Source organism: Schistocerca americana, chromosome 2 (genome assembly GCF_021461395.2).
Source record: "Schistocerca americana isolate TAMUIC-IGC-003095 chromosome 2, iqSchAmer2.1, whole genome shotgun sequence".
Lineage (NCBI taxonomy): Eukaryota > Metazoa > Arthropoda > Insecta > Orthoptera > Acrididae > Schistocerca > Schistocerca americana.
This window is the reverse complement of record NC_060120.1, coordinates 107,517,284-107,542,263: the sequence shown is the minus strand read 5'-3', so window position 1 is coordinate 107,542,263 and position 24,980 is coordinate 107,517,284. Positions and strand designations below refer to the sequence as shown.

Here is a 24,980-nt window from a genome sequence, read left to right as displayed (position 1 = left end):
GACAATGTGCTTTGCAGAAGCAAGAGCTGATGCCACCTCCTGCTGTATTTGCTATATCATTCCACTACTTTCCTCATATTTTGCAATGACATTTGAGTCACCTATAAGCAGACATATTTTTGAATAACGTACCTGTTTCAGTAACGGATCGTTACTATACACAAGACAGCCACAGGTCGGACATAACCTTGCGTCACTGCCATCTCCCTCCTGTATTTTACATCACTCAGAGTGATTGGTGTAAGAGAGAGCAACGCCGCCGGCCAAAGTACTCCGACTGTGACCTTGCACAAGGAAGTGGAGTAGCCGAGAAGGTGCCACGAAACCTGGCGCATTATGACGTAACCATAAGGCCAGACAGCTCCGTCACCAGACAGACCCAGGATGAGTCTTGGCGCATGAAGTGGTCAAAGTGACCGACCAGCACACCCATTGCACCACAGCAGCCTAATCGCGAGTGTCTAGCGGTTCTAGGCGCTCAGTCCGGAACCGCGCGACTGCTACGGTCGCAGGTTCGAATCCTGCCTCGGGCATGGATGTGTGTGATGTCCTTAGGTTAGATAGGTTTAAGTAGTTCTAAGTTCTAGGGGACTGATGACCACAGATGTTAAGTCCCATAGTGCTCAGAGCCATTTGAACCTAATCGCGAGTAATGTCTCAGGACCGTGGGAACATTCAAGTGACTGTCTATCAGGAAGTGGCGAAGTTACACGAAATATTTCAGGTAGCCTCCCTCGCAAGTGAAAGTCGAAGAGCATGTAGTCAGCCGGTCTGGAAGTCACCTAGTATCTACAGATTTCCTAAAGCATGCAACTGTAGAGACAGAAATGAATTGTGGAACATAATATGAAAAATACTACACCCAGAACAGTTAAGAGAGTCGTCCAAATGTTCTTATATACTGTGGTATACGAGGGCAGTTCAATAAGTAATGCAACACGTTTTTTTTTTCTCGGCCAATTTTGGTTGAAAAAACCGGAAATTTCTTGTGGAATATTTTCAAACATTCCCGCTTCGTCTCGTATAGTTTCATTGACTTCCGACAGGTGGCAGCGCTGTACGGAGCTGTTAAAATGGCGTCTGTAACGGATGTGCGTTGCAAACAACGGGCAGTGATCGAGTTTCTTTTGGCGGAAAACCAGGGCATCTCAAATATTCATAGGCGCTTGCAGAATGACTACGGTGATCTGGCAGTGGACAAAAGCACGGTGAGTCGTTGGGCAAAGCGTGTGTCATCATCGCCGCAAGGTCAAGCAAGACTGATCTCCCGCGTGCGGGCCGCCCGTGCACAGCTATGACTCCTGCAATGGCGGAGCGTGCGAACACACTCGTTCGAGATGATCGACGGATCACCATCAAACAACTCAGTGCTCAACTTGACGTCTCTGTTGGTAGTGCTGTCACAATTGTTCACCAGTTGGGATATTCAAAGGTTTGTTCCCGCTGGGTCCCTCGTTGTCTAACCGAACACCATAAAGAGCAAAGGAGAACCATCTGTGCGGAATTGCTTGCTCGTCATGTGGCTGAGGGTGACAATTTCTTGTCAAAGATTGTTACAGGCGATGAAACATGGGTTCATCACTTCGAACCTGAAACAAAACGGCAATCAATGGAGTGGCGCCACACTCACTCCCCTACAAAGAAAAAGTTTAAAGCCATACCCTCAGCCGGTAAAGTCATGGTTACAGTCTTCTGGGACGCTGAAGGGGTTATTCTGTTCGATGTCCTTCCCCATGGTCAAACGATCAACTCTGAAGTGTATTGTGCTACTCTTCAGAAATTGAAGAAACGACTTCAGCGTGTTCGTAGGCACAAAAATCTGAACGAACTTATTCTTCTTCATGACAACGCAAGACCTCACACAAGTCTTCGCACCCGAGAGGAGCTCACAAAACTTCAGTGGACTGTTCTTCCTCATGCACCCTACAGCCCCGATCTCGCACCGTCGGATTTCCATATGTTTGGCCCAACGAAGGACGCAATCCGTTGGAGGCACTACGCGGATGATGAAGAAGTTATTGATGCAGTACGACGTTGACTCCGACATCGACCAGTGGAATGGTACCGTGCAGGCATACAGGCCCTCATTTCAAGGTGGCGTAAGGCCGTAGCATTGAATGGAGATTACGTTGAAAAATAGTGTTGTGTAGCTAAAAGATTGGGGAATAACCTGGTGTATTTCAATGCTGAACAAAACAACCCCTGTCTCAGAAAAAAAATGTGTTGCATTACTTATTGAACTGCCCTCGTATATTGTCATTGTAGTAACTTAGGGCCGTACTCGCATTTTTTCGAGGAGATGAGCTCTGCGAGTCCTGTTACCTGCACCGTCACTGGTAAACGCTATGTGCGGTTATCTGAAACATGAATCCTGTGCTCCAGTTACGAACGCAGCTGAATTGACGCCGCGCATTGCGCAACGCATTCTGAACGTGACTCCCGAGACACCGCGATCCGTAGTGAAACATACTTTTTCCCCGATTCCAAATTGTGGCAGAAAACGGTGGAACAATACATGGAACATGTCTTGCATTGGTCTCACGACAGTTAGTAATCGATGTCATTTTGCTTTTCATGCGGTTTTTGGTCCCAAGACAATTAAAAACCGATGAACTTTGCTTTTTATGCTGTTTTTGGTCTCGGGACAATTACAAACTTATTTTTCCCATCCGATGTGGTGCGACGTTGCCGTTGTGGGTGGCTTACCTAACTAACAGTGCCACACCTGTTGGCTGCCGAACTTGTGCAGTGAAGCACATTGAACAGTACGGATGGCGTTATGTGCAACCATAGCCGTCTTATTGCTATTCATCTATCATTTGTAGCCTTCTTCCATTAACATTAAGACGCTTACAGCGCCCATGTATTGCCAGAGTTTCCGTTATTTTTTTTTTTTTTTTCTGTGACGTTTCACCTTGCATCAATAATACGCTGCTCAAGTCTGACGTCATTATGAGCGGCGGTATTCTCTCTACTAAAAAAAAAAAAAACTAAACTCCTCCCGAACAGGCCATGGAAGTCCAACGGTACTGACCAGCCGCCGTGTCGTCCTCAGCCCATAGGCGTCACTGGATGCGAACATGGAGGGTCATGTGGTCAGCACACCGCCCTCCCGGCCGTATGTCAGTTTCCGAGACCGGAGCCTCTACTTCTCAATCAAGTAACTCCTCACTTTGCCTCACAAGGGTTGAATGCACCTCGCTCGCCAACAGCGCTCGGCAGACCGGATGGTCACCCATCCAAGTGTTAGCCTAGCCCGACAGCGCTTAACTTCGGTGATCTGACGGGAACCGGTGTTACCACTGCGACGAGGCCGTTGGCTGGTACTCTTTCTACAGCGTTTTAAAATTGGAACTTCAATTGTGGACACGCTGTATACAACACTGAAATCAAAGTCGATTTTACCTTCACGTCTTTGTGCGAGCTGTTACATACTCTGCTGAACAACATTCCCAGATTCCGCAGTAAAAGCGCATTTTCTAAATAATTCGTCACAAGATTAGTCATTGTACCTTAGGGAGACTGCCCATTGAAATTTCTCAATATTTCCGTTACAATCTCTCGCCAGGCATAATCAGTCGGTGGCCATTCGCATTGCCCTGCATTTTATAAGCCCATCGTACGCTGTTAATCAGAGCTGATATGAATCCTACATTTTTGCGCATCACAAGTGTTGCATTACGAATATCTCCGTAGATAGAACGGCAGAGTCCCAGTTCACTTAATTACTATTGAATCGATAAGCTCATTCCACCCCATTCCCCAATGCAGTATCACTCCCAGTCACTCACATGATATACGTGACCTCATTTGCCACTTATTTGTTGTATGATCAAGATCTAATGTATTTTTTACGTTTTCTAAAGGAAACAAATGTACTGTACTTGTCTACTAGCTGGCAAACCCCGCATTGTCTGGGTATTCATTTTTCCAATTTTCAGCTAGAAACGAAAACAAAAGATGAACTGTGTTTGTAGTGCAGTATTGAAAAAATTTCATTCCATGTGTTCGTGAAAACACCTTCGAAATTATGAAACGCCGTACAGAGAAATACGCATAATATACAGTTGTATAAATACAGTATCCGAATTAAGAAATATAACCTAGACAGCTTCTGTACATTGGGCGCAGCTGCTTCGCGTGTGGCCAGCCAGTGTGGCCGAGCGGTTCTAGGCGTTACAGTCGCAGGTTCGAATCCTGCCTCGGGCGTGGATGTGTGTGATGTCCTTAGGTTAGTTAGGTTTAAGTAGTTCTAAGTTGTAGGGGACTGATGACCTCAGATATTAAGTTCCATAGTGCTCAGAGCCATTTGAACCATTTTTTTTTTTAAGCTTCGGGCGTGGACAACATGATTTTGTAAACATCTCTATGGCAACGCCGCTTCATCGCTCTGTAGACGGCTATCGTTTTCAACACCTGTTTACGCTTCGCAGTTGAAGGCCGTCAAAAGCGCTGCCAGATGTAAGGAATTTTCTTAAGTTGACTCGACTGTAGGAGTATGTTAGTAGGAAGAATTAATATGTTAAAACTTCATGCATGATGTGGCATTTTTTCACGTGTCTCAGTGTGTATGACGTCATGTCTCTTGTGCTGTGTACAGTACAATGATAAATTTGTTATATACATTCAGCGATATATGTGGGTACTGTCAACGAAATACGTTGCAAATAGAATTAGTTGCAATAAACTGAAACCTCACGTATGACGCGGCAGTCTTTCACGGATTTCTTTTTATGACGCCGTATCTCCTGGTCTATGTGTCATACAATGATGTAATTTTGTAGGTACATTCAGCGGCATATGTGGATGCTGCCTTCAAATTGTGTTGTGAGCAGCGTTAGCAGAATAGAAGTAATAAATGTAAACTTAATTCACAATGCGGCAGTTTTTAACACATCTAACTGTCTATGACGTCATATCTCCTGATTTATGTGTGGTGCCATGATACACTTCTGTAGATGCATTTAGCGGCATATGTGGATACTGCCTTCGCAATTTATTGCGAATACAGGTAGTAGAACAAAGCACTACATTTAAACATCATGTGTGGTGTGGCAGTTTTTCACGCATCTCATTGTTAATGACGGCATATCTCCAGGTCTATTGTGGTACCATGATATGCCTTTGTAGGTGCATTTAACGATATATGTGGATACTGCCTGCAAAAATTATTGCGAATACGGTTAGTGGAATAGAAGTAATACATGTATACGTCATGCATGATGTGGCAATCTTTCACACATCTAATCGTTTATGACATCATATTCCTGAACTACGATAGGTAGGTGGTTGTTACCCCCACAGCGATTGTTGTCTGACCGTAAGAAATATGTGTACCACGTTTGGTGGAAATCGGTCCATTGGTTTAGTACGAGATGTGGAACACACACACACACACACACACACACACACACACACACATATATATATATATATAGGAGCTATTTACCAATCTTTACACCAAGTTCATACTTCACCGACATCTGACACAACAGTTTTTATAACACTGTGTGATGTATTATAATATTATCTGCGAAAAATCAGAGATAATTCCTGGCACAACACTCTTTTTCATTAATATACAGCAAGTATCACATCTTTTTTGTTTTCTTTCACAGACGTTAGGGATGGATTTTTCGCTCCAAAAACAGTAAAAAAATTCGTGTAAACATAAGAACCAAACTATTTTTGTTTTTACCAATGAAAGGCACTCTGTTAAGGCATCTCGTTTGAAACTCGTAAGAAATGCTTAGAATGGGCTTCGCTCACATCTACATTACCATGCACTCGTCAGATCATGGATTGTTACTTCAGACATCCCCAGTTTTGTCGAATGGCTTCACATGCTTACATGATAAGCTGATGAAGAGTTTCTGGATTACGAATGTTTGCTGCATAGACCAGTTGTTCAGGGGCCCCATGCATTGTAATCTAAATTATAGTGGACGGAGAAATGGGAAAGTGTTGGAACTGTTCCGTCTTCATGTACTCATCTGCTTAGGTAGATGTGCAGTTTATCTCGAACGATGTGAATGAAATTTGCTGGAGCCCTATCATGCATAAACCACATGTACGTTTGGAACAGTGATCTAAATGAAGTCTTCGCAAGACATACTGGAAGACCGTGTGATCCCATCAGAGAGTCATCTAGAATTACAGCTCACACATTAGTCTCAAACTGTTGCTGGTGTCGAACACACAGCAGGCTGACTTGCGCCGAAATATCACTTGGCCGTATAACAAAGCGAATTTCAATTGGCGGGCGCGAAATATAGTTGTCCGTCCCAGCTTTTTTGAATTCTGTTCCCATGCTTGTGTTAATATGATTAACAGAGCCAGCCTTCCAGGAAGAGTTACGTATTTCTCTCTCCACAAAAATGTTTCACAACAATTGCAACATTCTCACTGGGCGTTTCTTTATTACCTCGGAAGACACAATGATACAAATTCCAGTAGTTTTACGTCTATAACATTTAATATTGTTTCATCTCCGGCAATGATTTTGTAAAACACCGAGTTGCACCATGGTCCACGGTCCGCATTAAACGTTACTTCAAAGCTCCGATTAAGACCAGGGGCATACCACCTCGAATGTGACCAATCTTAGTAAAGCATTGTAGTGTTCGAAATAGCCTTCGAGTTGTGGCCCAGATTTTCTTACTTTTAAAGATGCAATAGGCATGGCTGCTACTATAGTAACTGTGACAGAGTGTAGACTGACGCTGGCACACCTGTGGTGAAACATCTGTAGGTAAAGACAAATATAACTGTTTTCAGTTGTCGACTTTTGCCTCGAAGTGTTTTTATAGCGAAATTTCGTTAAAAACTCAAAAATGAAGTATTTTACGTAGTTCTTTTGTGTGGAGTTTGTTTCCTGCTTTGTCGTGAGGAATCCGCTCCCGAAGTTTGTAAACGTATTTCTGACACATTTTCGTGTAACATGAACGCTAGCTAATTTATAATAATCAGCTCTCTCTTGTAGTACATTTCAAAATCCTCTATTCACTCTTTATATTATTTCCTTGTTCCGAAGGTCACACTCTAAAACAATAACTTCTTAAATCTGTGTTCGATGTTGGAGTTTACCTCTTTTTCAGGAAAGTTTTTCTTGGTATTACTAGTACTTTAGACCCTCCTTTAAATGTATTTCAAATCCAGTTTCACAAATACTATAGATAGATATGTATTTTAGTTAGTTTCTGTTCCATGGATGATTTGCATGATGAATTGTAATAAAGTGGAACTAGTCATTTTACGAAACTTCCTGGCAGATTAAAACTGTGTGACGGACCGAGACTCGAACTCGGGACCTTCGCCTTTCACGGCAAGTGCTCTACCAACCTTTTTTTCCTTTTTTAATCTCATTTTTTTCGTTTTAGTTCGTTGTATCTGCTCTGGGCGGACGCAGATAGACATCCGTTTCAGTTCGTTGTTGATCCATTAGCTCAGTTTTTTTTTTTTATTACAGAGGGCAGCTAGCCCTCTCGCTCAGCTACCGTGCCGGCGTCAACTGAGCTACCCAAACACGACTCACGCCCCGTCCTCACAGCTATGCTTCTGCTAGTACCTCGTCTCCTACCTTCCAAACTTTACAGAAACTCTCCTGCGAACCTTGCAGAACTAGCACTCCTGAAAGGAAGGATAATGCGGAGACATGGCTTAGCCACAGCCTAGGGGATGTTTCCAGAATGAGATTTTCACTCTGCAGCGGAGTGTGCGCTGATATGAAACTTCCTGGCAGATTAAAACTGTGTGCTGGACCGAGACTCGAACTCGGGACCTTTGCCTTTCGCGTGCAAGTGCTCTACTGGCAGAAGTAAAGCTGTGAGGACGGGGCGTGAGTCGTGCTTGGGTAGCTCAGTTGGTAGAGCACTTGCCCACGAAAGGCGAATATCCCGAGTTCGAGTCTCGGTCCAGCACAGAGTTTTAATCTGCCAGGAAGTTTCATATCAGCGCACACTCCGCTGCAGAGTGAAAATCTCATTCTAGTCATTTTACATTCATATCCCAAATTATTATTATTAAGTATGGCTACATGCTAACCATTTATAAGTGTGTTTCTTTCTTTTCCTCACAGATCTGAGTTAATAATTTCTACTCACCCATTTTCACACATTACAATAAGAAATATGAATTGGCAAGGAAAAACTTTTTCAGTTTGTTTTAAAAAAATTGTTCTTTGCTGTCTGTTAAGCATTTTATATAACTGGATAGGTGGAAAAAAGTTTGGTTGCAGCATTGTGCATCCTTAATGTGGAATAATGAATGTCATTTTTTTTTCTTCGGGGATTGTAATTATGTACATCAGTGTTCTTTCTGAACTGCTGTGTATTATTTATAACAAACTCCGTGAGGGGATAAATAATCATATAACGTGAAGCAGTATTCGAATGCCCAACTCGTTAAGAGATGTCTATAAGTTGATTGAGGATGAGCACCACATATTATTTTTGAGCAATCAATATTTTCTTTCTTAAAGACTTGTTACTGCAAACGTGATTCCGTATGACACTACTGATTGAAAATATGGAAAGTACATCAACTTACAGATTTGTCTCTCCCAACGACTTGCAAAGTTTTAAGTGCAAATGTGGCTGAACTAAGTTGTTTTAGGAGATCCAGTTTACATTATTACTAAATTAATATCAATACGAACACGTAAGAATTTTGAAATTACCACCTTATTTCCAATTTGTTTTACGGTACCAAAAATTACCATATAATATTACCATTGATTGCACCACATGTGCACTATGTTCAACACTTTTTTTAAACATAAAACTTGTTTGCTAATTTCTTATTCGATAGCCCCACCTATCTTGTGTTCTCAGAATTCTTTCAAAAACTTTTAATTATTTCAATATTTCTACACCACTCCAATATCATTCGTCGTCGTTCCTTCTCTCGTTCGCTACGCCCGGCGTCCCAGGCTGCTCTGTTGTGCCGCGACGCTATCTTGACGTGTTCTCCGGTGGTTTTGCGTCCCTGCGCTGCTAGCTATGCGTTTCACCGATTGCACAACATTGTTTCACGTGATTTGCCGATGGTTGCAATACTTTTCCAAACACCTTCCTTTTATTACAGGTGTTTCTTATCGTAAACCTGCTACATATGAACGAGGCCAAGTTCAAGGTGACCTTAAATATTCATTTTGCTAAGTAAAAGTTTAAATTGTTTGTCAGTTGTTAAAAACATGTCACAACGAAAGTTACAAAATATATAATCACCTTACTGGAAAAATGCTGTAAATAAAAGTCGCACAACAGCAACTTTTGAAACAAACTGTTTTTAGAAGCAAACCAGAATTGCACGTATATTTCATTCCAGAGAGTAACGACGGAATTTTAAATAAATAAAACGATATACTTACTACAATAAATTCCTGTTTTTAATAGTTGCAAAGCCGGATTTGAAATACCTTTAACAACAGTAGAGCAACTGCAGACGCTACAGCCAGAGAAATTATGAATTTTATAACGTCTTTAGTTCTGTCACTGATAGTTATTTCGCTATCCAAATGGCAAAACTCGTTTACTATGAACTGAGAAATATCATCATCATCAATGGAATTGCAAGTAATTTGAAGACATGGACGGACAACCAGGATTACTGGCGCTAGTGTAGCGTTTGGTTCATTGTTGAGTTCAGTTGAAGACTTGTTGTTAAGGACGCAGGTACAACTACTCTATAGTTGTGTTTCACATCGATTCGTGTACAAGTTGACAATGCTTTTGGTTGTTAGCTGCTGAAAAGGAGTCATGACGAGAAGATTTCTAGGTGTAAGGCCACATTTCTCGGTTAATTTTGGCCGTTTTTTGGGATTGGGGGAGGCGCGTCGGCCAGGGAACGGATCCGCTTGATTAATGACGAGCCTGTATGTGGTTTTTAGGCGGTTTCCCGCATCCGATTGGGTGAATACCGAGCGAGTACCCGTGTTCCGCCTCAGTTACATGACTCGCCAACATTGCGAAAACGTTGACACACTAGGCACAGACAAATGGAGAACCTGGGAAATGGGAAAGGGGGCGGAGGGGTGGAGGTTAGTGATAGAAAGGACATCCGGCCACCCTCTGGCTCTGCCATTGTCAAATCCGGATTAACATGCCGCTCCGATGAAAAAGAGGAAAGGCCAGCATTAGGAAGACGACGGTTTCAAATCGAAGTAAATTTCTTTCTGTGAATAAACAGCAATGGTTTGAGGTGTTTCGTTGTTATTCTGTGCCGAAAATGGCAACTGAGTTTCCCTCCTATGGTTCAAAAATGGTTCAAATGGCTCTGTGCACTATGGGACTCAACTGCTGAGGTCATTAGTCCCCTAGAACTTAGAACTAGTTAAACCTAACTAACCTAAGGACATCACAAACATCCATGCCCGAGGCAGGATTCGAACCTGCGACCGTAGCGGTCTTGCGGTTCCAGACTGCAGCGCCTTTAACCGCACGGCCACTTCGGCCGGCTCCCTCCTATGAAGTGCTGCCAGATACAGTTGAAGAAAATCCGGTAGTTAAAAAAAATCGGCGGGACAAGAATTTCAAACTCGGGAGAAATGAAATAACGATGTAAATTTTCACTCAGTAGATAAGCATTTCCTTATAATGTATTATAATAAACAAAGTTGGTACAATGGTACAACTGTGACCATAAGCACTATTCTGTTACTCTAATGAACCAACTTTAGGCTGGTGTTATAACGTAAAAAAAAAAATCCGATAGGATTCAGCACAAGTCAACGAAATACTTTTGACGCTGAAATGTAGCAGCTAGAACCTTTTCCGCTTCTTTAAATTTTATTACCACCAGGTTCTCAGCACATTTGATTAATTATTTACTTAAAATCACTAAAATACAGTTACGATCATTGTGTGTGACACATATTTTAAATCTGATATTATCTGTACTAAAAACAGTTAAATTAAAACATGAGTATTACTACGTAACTGCAAAGCATTTTCCTGTCTGTGTGAAATGTAATTTGTGTATTAACACAAAGGCTAACTCCAAATATGTAAACAAACTACTTTAAGGAACTTCCAAATAGTTTCGCGAAAGACTGTTCCTACCGAAATGAAGTACATTTTTATTTACGCTAGGAAGAAATTCGATATTTTCATGTAATCCACTGAAATGCAGTATGTATTGTTATGTTTTTAAATATCTGATTGTTTTCATTGTGAATGAGACCGTTCTGTAACGAGACTCATTTACTGCCTAATGACGTTTTATTTTGCGATTCATACTGCGTCATTTTATGTTCGGATATATGTCAGATTTCACTGTATTTAATTGATTTTCTGGTTTTAACAATGACCGATATTGTGGCTAAATGCATATAAGGCCCATGGGGTACCACTGTACTAGGCAAGTTTTGCAAGAGCTTTTGAGGTGGCCTTTGTGCCTGTCTAGTTTGTAAATATGCAAAGATTCTTTAAGGAGTACACTCCGCTAATTTAGCTCAGTCATACTGTTGCTTCCTCGTTATCTGGATGACTTCAAGATGGAAATAAATTACTTCGAAATTCAAAAAAATGTGTGGCACAAATAAACGTGAGATATTTGCTTACCCTAGTCAGTTGCTGTTACACCCGGATTCGGACTTTTGATCATATTTTCAACGTAGATTACTCAAGTTTAGTATGTGTCCAACGAGATCATCCAGCGCCTCACTTTCTGCACATAATAATATTTAACTCGACAACTTCAAGAATTTTTATTGCAGCATTTTATCAACATAATTCGGTAACTTTATAAAGTTCAGTGTATTAATTGACTTTCAAGTAGTTGATCCAAGCCAGATTCAGTTATTTTGAAGACAGTGGCAACTTTATTGTTTTGTGTGTTTTTGTTACGGTAATTTTACAATGCGACGAGTGTAGTCGGCCAATGAGAGAGAAGGGGGGAGGGGACAAAACTCTCTTCAGAAAGCAACAGCTTGGTGGTAGTAATACAACCTTGGTTATCACAATCGAAACTTCCGAAATTAGTTTCGGATGTTCTCGACATTTTTTTAAAAAAACGATACGCATTTTATTTTGAATTGTTATCAGTGCCGGCCGTGGTGGCCGAGCGGTTCTAGGTGCTACAGTCTGGAACCATGAGACCGCTACGGTCGCAGGTTCGAATCCTGCCTAAGGCATGGATGTGTGTGATGTCCTTAGGTTTAAGTAGTTCTAAGTTCTAGGGGACTGATGACCTCAGCAGTTAAGTCCCATTGTGTTAAGAGCCATTTGAACCTTTTTTTTTTTTTTTTTTTTTTGTTATAGGGTGTCGAAAAGTTGGGACACAGGCGGGACGGCTCACTATACCGCTAAAAACCGGGACGTCTGATTATAGTAGCCCTAAGTAAACCTTTCTCACCGAGCGGTTCTAGGCGCTTCAGTCAGGAACCGCGCGAGCGCTACGGTCGCAGGTTCGAATCGTGCCTCGGGCACGGCTGTGTGTGCTGTCCTTAGGTTGGTTAGGTTTAAGTAGTTCTAGGGGACTGATGACCTCAGATGTTAAGTCCCATAGTGCTCAGAGCCATTTGAATTCCTTCTCATCCAAAAGGCCTCAACATGAAATTTGGGCTTGTTTGCTTCTTTCCTCCTTTTCGCAGCAGGAAAATAATTGCAAGTAGAAAGACAACTTCTAAGTTCGTAGTCAATGGTTTCTTTTCAGTAATTCCACTAATAATTATACTTTTGTAGTATGGAATCTTAATTTTGTAGGAAATGGAAAAATGGTTCAAATGGCTCTGAACACTACGGGACTTAACTGCTGAGGTCATCAGTCCCCTAGAACTTAGAACTACTTAAACCTAACTAACCTAAGGACATCACACACATCCATGCCCGAGGCAAGATTCGAACCTGCGAGGGTAGCGGTCTCGCAGTTCCAGACTGTAGCGACTAGAACCGCTCGGCCACTACGGTCGGCTAGGAAATGGAAGAGGAAAATGGAATAAATGAGAAAGAGATCAGTAAACCTGGCAGACAGGCAGAAGCATTCCTACAAAATGTTAGGAGCCTGGTTTGTAACAAGGACGTCCCACAAAAAAGCAAAGAAGTGATACACAGAAGTTACTACGTCTCAGTGCTCGCCCATGCATCTGAAACATGGGTCATGAAGAAAAGAGGTGTAAGCAGGTTACAGGCATGTGAAATGAAGTTCCTCAGAAGAAGGATAGGAGTAACAAGGAGAGACAGAATGAGGAATGAAAGGGCAATGGAGAAAGGGAAAGAGGAACCCTTGCAGAGCAGGATAGAAACTTCAAGGCCAAGATGGTATGGGCACTTATGTTGTTGTTGTTGTCTTCAGTCCTGAGACTGGTTTGATACAGCTCTCCATCCTACTCTAGCCTGTGCAAGCTTCTTCATCTCCCAGTACCTACTGCAACCTATATCCTTCTGAATCTGCTTAGTGTATTCATCTCTTGGTCTCCCTCTACGATTTTTACCCTCCACACTGCCCTCCAATGCTAAATTTGTGATTCCTTGATGCCTCAGAACATGTCCTACCAACCGGTCCCTTCTTCTTGTCAAGTTGTGCCACAAACTCCTCTTCTCCCCAATTCTATTCAATACCTCCTCATTAGTTATGTGACCTACCCATCTAATCTTCAGCATTCTTCTGCAGCACCACATTTCTAAAGCTTCTATTCTCTTCTTGTCGAAACTATTTATCGTCCATGTTTCACTTCCATATATGGCTACACTCCACACAAATACTTTCAGAAACGATTTCCTGACACTTAAATCTATACTCGATGTTCTTCAGAAATGTTTTCCTTGCCATTGCCAGTCTAAATTTTATATCCTCTCTACTTCGACCATGATCAGTTATTTTGCTCCCCAAATAGCAAAACTCCTTTACTACTTTAAGTGTCTCATTTCCTAATCTAATTCCCTCAGCATCACCCGACTTAATTCGACTACATTCCATTATCCTCGTTTTGCTTTTGTTGATGTTCGTCTTATACCCCCCTTTCAAGACACTGCCATTCCGTTCAACTGCTCTTCCAAGTCCTTTGCTGTCTCTGAGAGAATTACAATGTCATCGGCGAACCTCAACATTTTTATTTCTTCTCCATGGGCTTTAATACCTACTCCGAATTTTTCTTTTGTTTCCTTTACTGCTTGCTCAATATACAGGGAGTATGGAAAACAAGAGGATTCGTAAGAAAATACTCGAAATGGAGATGCGAAGGAAATGACGAAGAGAAAGACCGAGGGATAGACGGCTGCAGGTGTGGAGGAGTGTGTTGAATGTTGAAAACAAGAGACGAGGACTGCGGAACGAACACAGGAAGATGGTGGAAAAACAGGATAAGATGGCGAGGCCTACAATCCTAACAGACCCAGCCTGGGGCAGGAAACTGTTGAAGATGATGTGAGCGTCGGCTAGAAAGCAGCGCGGCCGAGAAAATCGCGAGCCATTGCGACGTGTTAAGTTGCAACCGTCTTGCAAGATGGCGACGTCATGACGAAGACTCGTGACGGGTGTGACACATGGAGCGCAATGTTAAACGAAAAGTGCAACCTCGCCAGCACGTGTCCGCCTCGCGCGCGCAGTAGCCGCTGCTCTCGGAAAACTGCGCCGCATTCGCGCGCTTCTCAGCTTCTGCGCCGCCGCCGCCAGTGCGCCGAGCACGTCGACGTCACGTTGCGCAACGCGACGCAACCTCAGGTGACGACGCGCAGCGCGTCGCGGTGACCGCTCGGAAAACTACCGGCGCTTTCTGGGCGGGTCTGCGCGGATCTGCACTTCCGTCGCGCGCTCACCTACTGCCGGCTTCGGCGCTTCCCGGAATGTGGGTCGCTATTCCCGTCACTCGGGGAAGCGGAAGCGCAGCGTCAGTCCGGATGCGCTTACGGCACACGTCGGCCACCGCTAGCAACAACGCCCCACGTCATTCCCGCTTCCGCGATGCACCGCGTACTCCAGCAGCAATGCGAAATACTTCGGTAGGCGGAAGTGTGAGTATTTGTTTGTTTACAGAGGCGGACAAAAGTATTGACACTGGGAATAATTAGAGAAGTAAACCTTAAATGTGTTTTTAAATCAAAACATATATTTTATTCTTTACAGATGTATAATATACTACTGGCCATTAAAATTCCTACTCCACAAAGATGGCGTGATACAGACGCGAAATTTAACCGACAGGAAGAAGATACTATTGATATGCAAGTGATTAGCTTTTCAGAGCATTCACACAAGGTTGGCGCCGTTGGCGACACCTACAACGTGCTGACATGAGGAAAGTTTCCAACCGATTTCTCATACACAAACAGCAGTTGACTGGCGTTGCCTGGTGAAACGTTGTTGTGATGCCTCGTGCAAGGAGGAGAAATGCGAACCATCACGTTTCCGACTTTCATAAAGATCGGATTGTAGCCTATTGCGATTGAGGCTTATCGTATCGCGACATTGCTGCTCGCGTTGGTCGAGATCCAATGAGTGTTAGCAGATTATGGAATCGATGGGTTCAGGAGGGTAATACGGAACGCGGCGCTGGATCCCAACGGCCTCGTATCACTAGCAGTCGAGATGACAGGCATCTTATCCGCGTGGCTGTAACGGATCGTGCAGCCACGTCTCGATGCCTGAGTCAACAGATGGGGACATTTGCAAGACAACAACCATCTGCACGAACAGTTCGACGACGTTTGCAGCAGCATGGACTAACAGCTCGGAGACCATGGCTGCGGTTACCCTTGACGCTGCATCACAGACAGGAGCGCCTGCAATGGTGTACTCAAAGACGAACCTGGGTGCACGAATGGCAAAACGTCATTTTTTCGGATGAATCCAGGTTCTGTTTACAGCATCATGATGGTCGCATCCGTGTTTGGCGACATCGCGGTGAACGCTCATTGGAAGTGTGTATTCGTCATCGCCTTACTGGCGTATCACCCAGCGTGATGGTATGGGGTGCCATTGGTTACACGTCTCGGTCACCTCTTGTTCGCATTGACGGCACTTTCAACAGTGGGCGTTACATTTCAGATGTGTTACGACCCGTGGCTCTACCCTTCATTCGATCCCTGCGAAACCCTACATTTCAGCAGGATATTGTACGACCGCATGTTGCAGGTCCTGTACGAGCCTTTCTGCATACAGAAAATGTTCGACTGCTGCCCTGGCCAGCACTTTCTCCAGATCTCTCACCAATTGAAAACGTCTGGTCAATGGTGGCCGAGCAACTGGCTCGTCACAATACGCTAGTCACTATTCGTGATGAACTGTGGTATCGTCCTGAAGCTGCATGGGCAGCTGTACCTATACACGCCATCCAAGCTCTGTTTGACTCAATGCCCAGGCGTATCAAAGCTGTTATTACGGCCAGAGGTGGTTGTTCTGGGTACTGATTTCTCTGGATCTATGCACCCAAATTGCGTAAAAATGTAATCACATGTCAGTTCTAGTATAATATATTTGTCCAATGAATATCCGTTTATCATCTGCATTTCATCTTGGTGTAGCAATTTAAATGGCCAGTAGTCTACATGCATTATGTGATCAAAAGTATCCGGACACCTGGCTGAAAATGAATTACAAGTTCGTGGCGCCCTCCATCGGTAATGCTCGAATTCAATATAGTGTTGGCCCACCCTTAGCCTTGATGACAGCTTCCACTCTCGTAGGCATACGTTCAATCAGGTGCTGAAAGGTTTCTTGGGGAATGGCAGCCCATTCTTCACGGAGCGCTGGACTGAGGAGACGTACCGATGTAGGTCGGTGAGGCCTGACACGAAGTCGGCATTCCAAAGCAACCCAAAGGCGTTCTATAGGGTTCAGGTCAGGACTCTGTGCAGGCCAGTCCATTACTGGGATGTTATTGCCGTGTAACCACTCTGCCACAGGCCGTTAGGTGCTCGATCGTGTTGAAAGATGCAATCGCCATCCCCGAATTGCTCTTCAACAGTGGGAAGCAAGAAGGTGCTTAAAACATCAATGTCGGCCTGTGCTGCGATAGTGCCACGCGAAACAATAAGAGGTGCAAGTCCCCTCCATGAAAAACACGACCACACCATAGCACCACCGCCTCCGGATTTTACTGTTGGCACTACACACGCCGGTAGATGACGATTACCGGGCATTCGCCATACCCACACCCTGCCATCGGATCGCCGCATTGTGTACCGTGATTCGTCGCTCCACACAACGTTTTTCCACTGTTCAATTGTCCAATTTTTACGCTCCTTACACCAAGCGAGGCGTCATTTGGCATTGACGGGCGTGATGTGTGGCCTATGAGCAGCCGCTCGACCATGAAATCCAAGTTTCCTCACCTTCTGGCTAACTGTCATGGTACTTGCAGTGGATCCTGACGCAGTTTGGAATTCGTGTGTGATGATCTGAACAGATGTCTGCCTATTACACATTACGACCCTCTTCAACTGTCGGCAGTCTCTGTCAGTCAACAGACGAGTTCGGCCTGTACGCTTTTGTGCTTTACGTGTCCTTTCACGTTTCCACTTCACTATCACATCGAAAACAGTGGACCTAGGGATATTTAGGAGTGTAGAAATCTCGCATACAGACGTATGACACCCAATCACCTGACCACGTTCGAAGTCCTTGAGTTCTGCAGAGCACCCGATTTTGCTCTCTCACGATGTCTAATGATTACTGTGGTCGCTGATATGGAGTACCTGGCAGTAAGTGGCAGCATAATGTACCTAAGATGAAAAACGTATGTTTTTGGGAGTGTGCGGATACTTTTGATCACATAGTGTATGTCAATCTGAACATATCTTCATATGTATATGGGGAAAAGTGTTCAGACACTCAGCACTCAGTATTTGGTAATGCGTCCCTTTCTCTGTATTACAGTCATCAGGCATGGGGTAAACAACGTTTTTCGTTATATCTGAACCGAAATTCATCCATTCTTCCTTTATCAATGCACGCAAATGTATCAAACTGCTCACATGTCGTTTGTGTAGCCCCGTTTTCAGTTCCTTCGAGCTGTTTGCGATGGAATTGAGGTCCGCAGACTGCGGTGGGGTATAGGATCTACAGTTTGACAATTTCGGCCGTAGGCTTAGGATCATTGTCTTGCTGGAAATAAAAGTCACCTCCAAGATCCAACTTCGCAGCGCTTCTCGACAGATTTTGTTTGAGTATATCGAGATAGACAAATTTGTCCATGGTGCCTTCAATAAAGCCAAGCTCGCCAGTATCTCAGGAAGACGTGCATTCCCACACCATCACACTGCCGCCTCCATATTTGATAGTTGCTTGCATGGTTTTGGGCTCCCACCCTGTGTTTGCTTGACGCCACACTAAACTGCGGCCATCCACGTGTCTCGAAGTAAATTTGCATTCGTCACTTCACAGAATCTTGTCCCAAAAGGTCACTCCTTGCCGACAAATTCTTCTGCAAAAGCCATCCGCTTTTTTGAGTTACACTTACTGACGAACGGTTTGCGGCTTGGTGACATTGTAACCAGCATTGTTCAGGCATCTGCTCACTGTTCTAACACTAACTTCGGTACCAACGCCTTCTGCGAGTCCTGCCGCTGTAGCATGGGCCGTTTTTCACCATTCGAACTATCTCCGTCTCGTCTCTCCGTTCGTGAGTTTCTGAGGACGCCCCTGTCGTGGACGGCTGACGAGAGCTTTTTCTTCTTTCCATTTCTGGACGACACTAAATATGGTTTTTCGGCTTCGGTTGACGACCTTGCCTATTTCTGCGTATGCATTTACCTCCCTATGCAGCCGCACAGTAAGCCTTTGCTCTTCCACTGTCGTTTCCCTACCTTTACGAGGCATGCTGCTACGTTGGTCTTTTTTGACGAGACCTGTGCTTTCCGGTATTACGAGATAGCTGCCTTGCGTACACTGACCGCTTCTTCCGCCGAGTCGTGCCTTCAGACTGCGGTTACGTTGTCAAGCGGGGCGATGTCTGATTACTTTTGTCCCGCGTGAAGCACACTCCTGTGGTGGTAACACAGAACTAATCGTTCCAGGTAGAGGGTTCGGTCACATTCGCATAGTCGCCGTCTTTGGAAAGATTCCCTGCATTATGGCACATACACAGATACACATTCTGTGTATGCACCAGTCACAATTGACCGGGTGATACGCATGTGACCTGTGTCTGAATAGTTTCGTCCGCCTCTGCGTGTAGAAATAATCAGCAACCAGCTACATGGGTTGAATGGAAAGTAATGGCTCCACCTTCATTAGCTGGGTTTGGATGGGAATATTTTAATAAATCAAACGCAGAAATAATCCTTAGAATGTGATCTTTAATTACCAATATTCACTTTTCCACATAATCACCAGCCAATTGGATACATTTCTGCCAGCGATGAACAAGTTTCCTGAAGCCGTCATGGAAGAAATTGACACTCTGTTTCCACAACCACAGTCTCACAGTTCTCTCAACGTCTTCATCAGAGGCTTAATGATGTCCTCGCAGATGGTCTTTCATTATCAGGAACAGATGGAAGTCAGACGGTGCTAAATCTGGACTGTATGGAGGATGCCGTACGGTGGTGAGATTCAGTCTCTTAAGTTCTGCTGCGGTGGCACGTGAAGTATGTGGTTTGCCAAGTAACGCAATAATGTGACCCACACGTTCTTGTGAAATGCCGATTGTGCTCGCAGTTTGCCGGCCGGGGTGGCCGAGTGGTTCTAGGCGCTACAGTCTGGAACCGCGCGACCACTACGGCCGCAGGTTCGAATCCTGCCTCGGGCATGGATGTGTGTGATGTCCTTAGGTTAGTTAGGTTTAAGTAGGTCTAAGTTCTAGGGGAATGACGACTTCAGAAGTTAGGTCCCATAGTGCTCAGAGCCATTTGAACCAATTTGTGCTCGCAGTTTCTCTCTGAGTGATACGACGATCATCCTGAATCAGTTTGTCAACATTTTGCTTGCGAAACTCGGTGGTTGCTATCACAGGATGTCCAACTCTTTGTTTGTCACGCAGGTCAGATGTTCCCGCCTCAACATCTTTAAACTTACTCGCCCAACGACGCACACTACTCACAACAACACAATCACCATAAACTGCTTTCATTCTCTGATGAATCTCCTTTGGGGTGACACCTTCTGCTATCAAGAATTCAATGACTGCACGTTGCTTAAATCGCTTTGACCACCGTCTGCAGAGGTTTCCATACTTAACACTAAACAACACAACCGTTCCAATGCTAAGGCTTCCCGCCAAGTGGAGCTGTAGAGAAGAGGCTACGAAACAAGCCAGTACCCGCCGCATAACAATGCTGCCAACTATTGAAGAGTTACGAAGGTGGAGGCTTTACTTTTCAGTCAGCCCTCATACAAAAAAGAAATATAATTTCTTAATAGCTTTCAGGCATTTCGTGCCCTTCTTCAGAAGGCTGTAACCATCGGATTATTTGCGAGTGTCGACAATAAGGTGCATGCAGCATATTGCTGTGGTCATGTGGTTCATAGTGCCTGTACACTGGTTCATGGTGCCTGTACACGTGGAACCACATGAGCACAGCAGTGTTGCGTTAGAGCCACCGAGAAGTGCTTCTTTGTCGTCGCTTGGATCTGCCGCTGCTGCCATGTCGCAGTGTTTTGTTCCATCATGGAGTCTGATACGCAGGGTACCTCTCTTTTATTTCTGTTACTGACCAAGAAAATCAAAGAGAAGTACATGGTGGCGCAGGCAAACGGGAAATTTCGAAATAACGTCATTTCCATGAATAAATTCATAAAACTAGTAATTTACTAACGAAAGTGAATGTATTCAGTATGCCATTATTCAGTATGTCTTTACAGTCAAAATGTCCAAAAGTGTCTCTTTACCTTTTAAAGATGACATCGGACAGATGTGCTCGCATTCGGCGTTGACACTCTAACAGCCTGTTATGAAAACTCTGGAATGCGCGGTGTAGCAAATCTTGGGGAATGGCAGTGATTTCGTTTTCAATGTTCTCATTCAGTTCATGGATTGTTGCAGGACGTGTACGGTACACCTTGCCTTTAAGATATCCCCACAGGAAGACATCGCACACACTAAGATCAGGGGATCTCACAGGCCATGCAATGTCACCGTTACGTGAAATAATGCGTCTTCCAAACAATTGACGAACTGCTGCCATCGATTGTCGAGCAGTGTGTGACGTAGCTCCGTCCTGCTGAAACCACATGTTTTCGATTTTAAGATTAAGCTCGTACAGTCTCGGTGTAAAGAATGTTTGAAGGATTTCAACATATCGAGCGGATGTTACTGTCACTGCACTACCATCCTCTCGTTCAAAAAAATTAGGGCCGATAACACCATGACACCATATTGTGACCTTGGCGCTATGTAGTGGTCGCTGGTGAAACTCACAAAGATTGTCCTGTGCCCAATAACGAAAATTCTGTTTGTTCACGAATCCGTTCAGGTGGAAATGGGCTTCGTCTGATATCCATAAGTTACCAAGGAAATTCGCGTCCTCGTTGATTTTAGCCAATATCTGGCTACTAAACTCCATACGTGACGCTGGGCCTCGTTCATGTAAGTGTTGCACAATCTGCAACTTATAGGGATGGAAGTCTAATTCGTGCATTATTCTTTGTAAGCTTCGTCGCTTAATCCCTAGCGAAGATGCATGCTGTCGAACGGAGCGGCGAGGACTTCTCTCGATTGCAGCTCTAGCAGCTGCAATGTTCTCTGGGATACGTACCGTTGGAATGCCACCTGGAGGTTTCTTTTTCAAGGCAGATCCTGTTTCTTCAAAATTACGCACCCACGTTGTAATCGCATGCGCAGATGGGACACGTCCATGACGTCCAAGCTGGTAATGCTGTCGAATTGTTCTCTGCGCGGCAGTCGCACTACCACCATTTTTGTAAAACGCTCTCACAGCTACTGCACGTTCCGCACCAGTCCAATTCTCCATGATTACTAAATCACATCAATTGTGCAAAGTTTCGAACATCTGCCGGCGCTACAGTGCTGCCAACTGTAACGTTCAAAATTTCCCGTTCCCCTGCGTCACCCTGTCGTTTAAAAGTAAATTCTAGGTGCCACTATTTCTCGAAGGAAGATTTACTAAAAAGGTAGCCAATTTACACAACTTTGTGGCGGCTACAAATGGTAAACATGTACTTGTCATACACAAAAGTTATCTCGATATTGTTTCTGGCCATGTGTTATTCCCACCACAGACTCATGTTCGTTGACAAAGGAGCAAATAGAGGATCGCGAGACAGGTCTGTGTTCAAGAATTTATTTCTTCGTAAGACGTCATTTGACAATCAAACTAAATTCCCTCAACATAAGCAACTGAACGAAGACTGAGATTACTTCTCTCTGCTAATCGCCGGTGCTTAAGGTTTCAGACAATTTTAAAACAGTGGTAGCCACAGGTAAAATAGTTATACATAATAGAGCGACAATTCATACAGTACAACAGGTGTTTAAATACAGGTGTTGAAGCTATGAAAATATAAAACTGAATGAAAAGTCCAATAATCCGCTGTAGCTGTCTTTATTCAGTTCGAATAGATACACACACAACCAGTTTCGCAACTTTTTAAGCTGTATCTTCTCGTTTACAGAATGCCGCAGAGTAACAGCTGGCGTGGCTAGGCAAAGTTCTCAGCCCTCCTCAGTTGTTAAAAGCCATCATCATTGATGAATGTCCAGTCTGTGTTAAAATCGTGAATTCCCCAGTCGGAGGTTCGAGTCCTCCCTCGGGCATGGGTGTGTGTGTTGTCCTTAGCGTAAGTTAGTTCAAGTTAGGCTAAGTAGTGTATAAGCTTAGGGACCTATGACCTCAGCAGTTTGGTCCCATAAGACCTTACCACAAATTTCCAAAATCGTAAATTCACATCACACTACCGATTAAAACATGTACCTGTCGGCTTGTGTTAAGCAACAGACGATGCCCCTCGTACATTTTATCCAGGAAAGTACTGGGTCCGAAAGCCGACACGCTTACGTTTGTTTGTCACCAACATAATAATAATCGTAGCAGCTGACAACGCAAGCTACGAGGTGCCCTGTATGTTGTCGGAGAGAGTGCTGTGGCTGCCGTCTGGCTACTGAGACGGTTTGCCTCTGTGGCATTTTGTAACAAGTCCCTATACCACATGATGTAGCACTTATACACACCAGAAGATGAAACTTAAAGGTTGCGAAACCGGTTGAGTGGGTCTCTAAACGACTATAATGAACACAGGTACAACGGACTAGTGGACTTTTCATTCAGTGTTATATCTTAATAGTCTTAACACCTGTGTTTAAACTCTTTCTGCACAATGTGAATTGCCAGTCGATTATGCTCAATGTTACTGCGTTAATACTGAGACAACTTCTTTTCAGAGTTTTCAGATACAGTCTCTGTAGCGCTAGAAAATATTTTGGGTGTATTTTTGCTAAATAGCGCACAATTTTTGATCAGCTTTCGAATGCATCCCCAGAATTTTCTGAAGATATTACAAAAACTTGCTGTGTGTTGCACAATTTTGTTCGTGATCGAGACAGATACAGATCTGAGGACACTTGGAGTTCTTGTGCCGGCCGCTTTGGCCGAGCGGTTCTAGGCGCTTCAGTCCGGAACTGCGCTGCTGCTACGGTCGCAGGTTCGAATCCTGCCTCGGGCATGGATGTGTGTGATATCCTCAGGTTAGTTAGGTTTAATTACTTCTAAGTCTAGGGGACTGATGATCTCAGATGTTAAGTCCCATAGTGCTTAGAGACATTTGAACTATTTTATTCCAGTTTGACGTAGCAAGGGATGAAGGAAAATGTGTCCACTACCGGCACCTGAAATTTTGGGCAATGCAAAAAGCAAGAGAAATTGGGCATGTTCTGTAGCTTTCATAGCACGTCTCAAGAAGGAGTACGGAATTTGCCACAGAAACATCACTGCGTTCGTGACAACCACAAGTGTACAGGAAGACCAAGATATTCGCCAAGCTGGGGCCCATTCTCTCCAAGAAATAAACCAGAAAACAGCAAGTTTCCAGATGCGGCCACACTGCATTTGGGAACACTGATCAAAGTGGATTTTACCATGAACTGATTCCTGGTGCGACACTATCTAAAAAAGCGGAAAAACCAGTAGTTGCCTTGGTCCAGTCTGCACACAATACAACTCTTACAATAGATGTTGCCCTCTTAGTGAGCGGACACCGAACAGAAGAACTGTTATTTGTCATCAGAAGAAAACTTTCGGCCCGAAACTTAACAAGCCTGTTGTAGACGATCTTCACCGAGACACACATTTGGAGCCTAGCGCAAGTGGGAAAATGTCAAAATGTCTTATAAAATACGTCTTCGTGCTTGTTGTCGCAAATAAACGGAAGTGTATTCTACTTTGTGATTCTTGGGCTGCTCACAAGGACACAACAATTGGAAATGATTCATTTGTGAGTAAAGACACTGACTGTATGATCATTCCGTCAAAAGCAACAAAATACGTACAGCCTTTGGATATATATTCCCTCTGACAATACAAAATACGAGTTTATGAATGAATGATAACAGACTCTATAAGGACTTTCTGCAGTGACTTCGACGTTAAATTAGGAAATAGGATTTACATAATTAAAATGCCTTCTATTATTCATAACATGCTGTCTGCTCCAGTCTAAGAGCCCATGCTTCAAAATTCCTGGCAAGCGTAATGCCTCCGCACATGTTACTCTATTCAAGAATGTGATTCAACAGGCATTTCATTTTGCAGCTCAAGCATTTGATTCTGAGGTGTGTTCAGATATTGATTTCGCCAAATATGCCTACTATGGTTCCGCATAGTGTTTCATGAATCCTGTTAAGGAACCTCATGTGCATTTTTAAATTATTGCAGTGGGCAAACTAAGAGTAACGCAATGGAATGCTTTCACCGTTCTAGTGAAAGTGGCACGTTAAGCTTCTCAATAGAATTAGAACACCGAACTCCTGTTCGATCAGGAACACTTCCCTTGTCAATCGCTCCTTGTGAAGCCTGCCTTAACGTAACGCTAGCCGCGCGCACCTCAGAGGTTGACAGAAAGTCAGAAGTCAGTACTCCTGCTGTCCGTAT

General features: G+C 43.9%; 1 pseudogene; it reads right to left on the bottom strand.

Annotated features, from left to right (window-relative positions):
• Positions 1-3,203: 3,203 nt before the first annotated feature.
• Positions 3,204-3,321, bottom strand: LOC124596850 (annotated as a pseudogene).
• Positions 3,322-24,980: the final 21,659 nt, after the last annotated feature.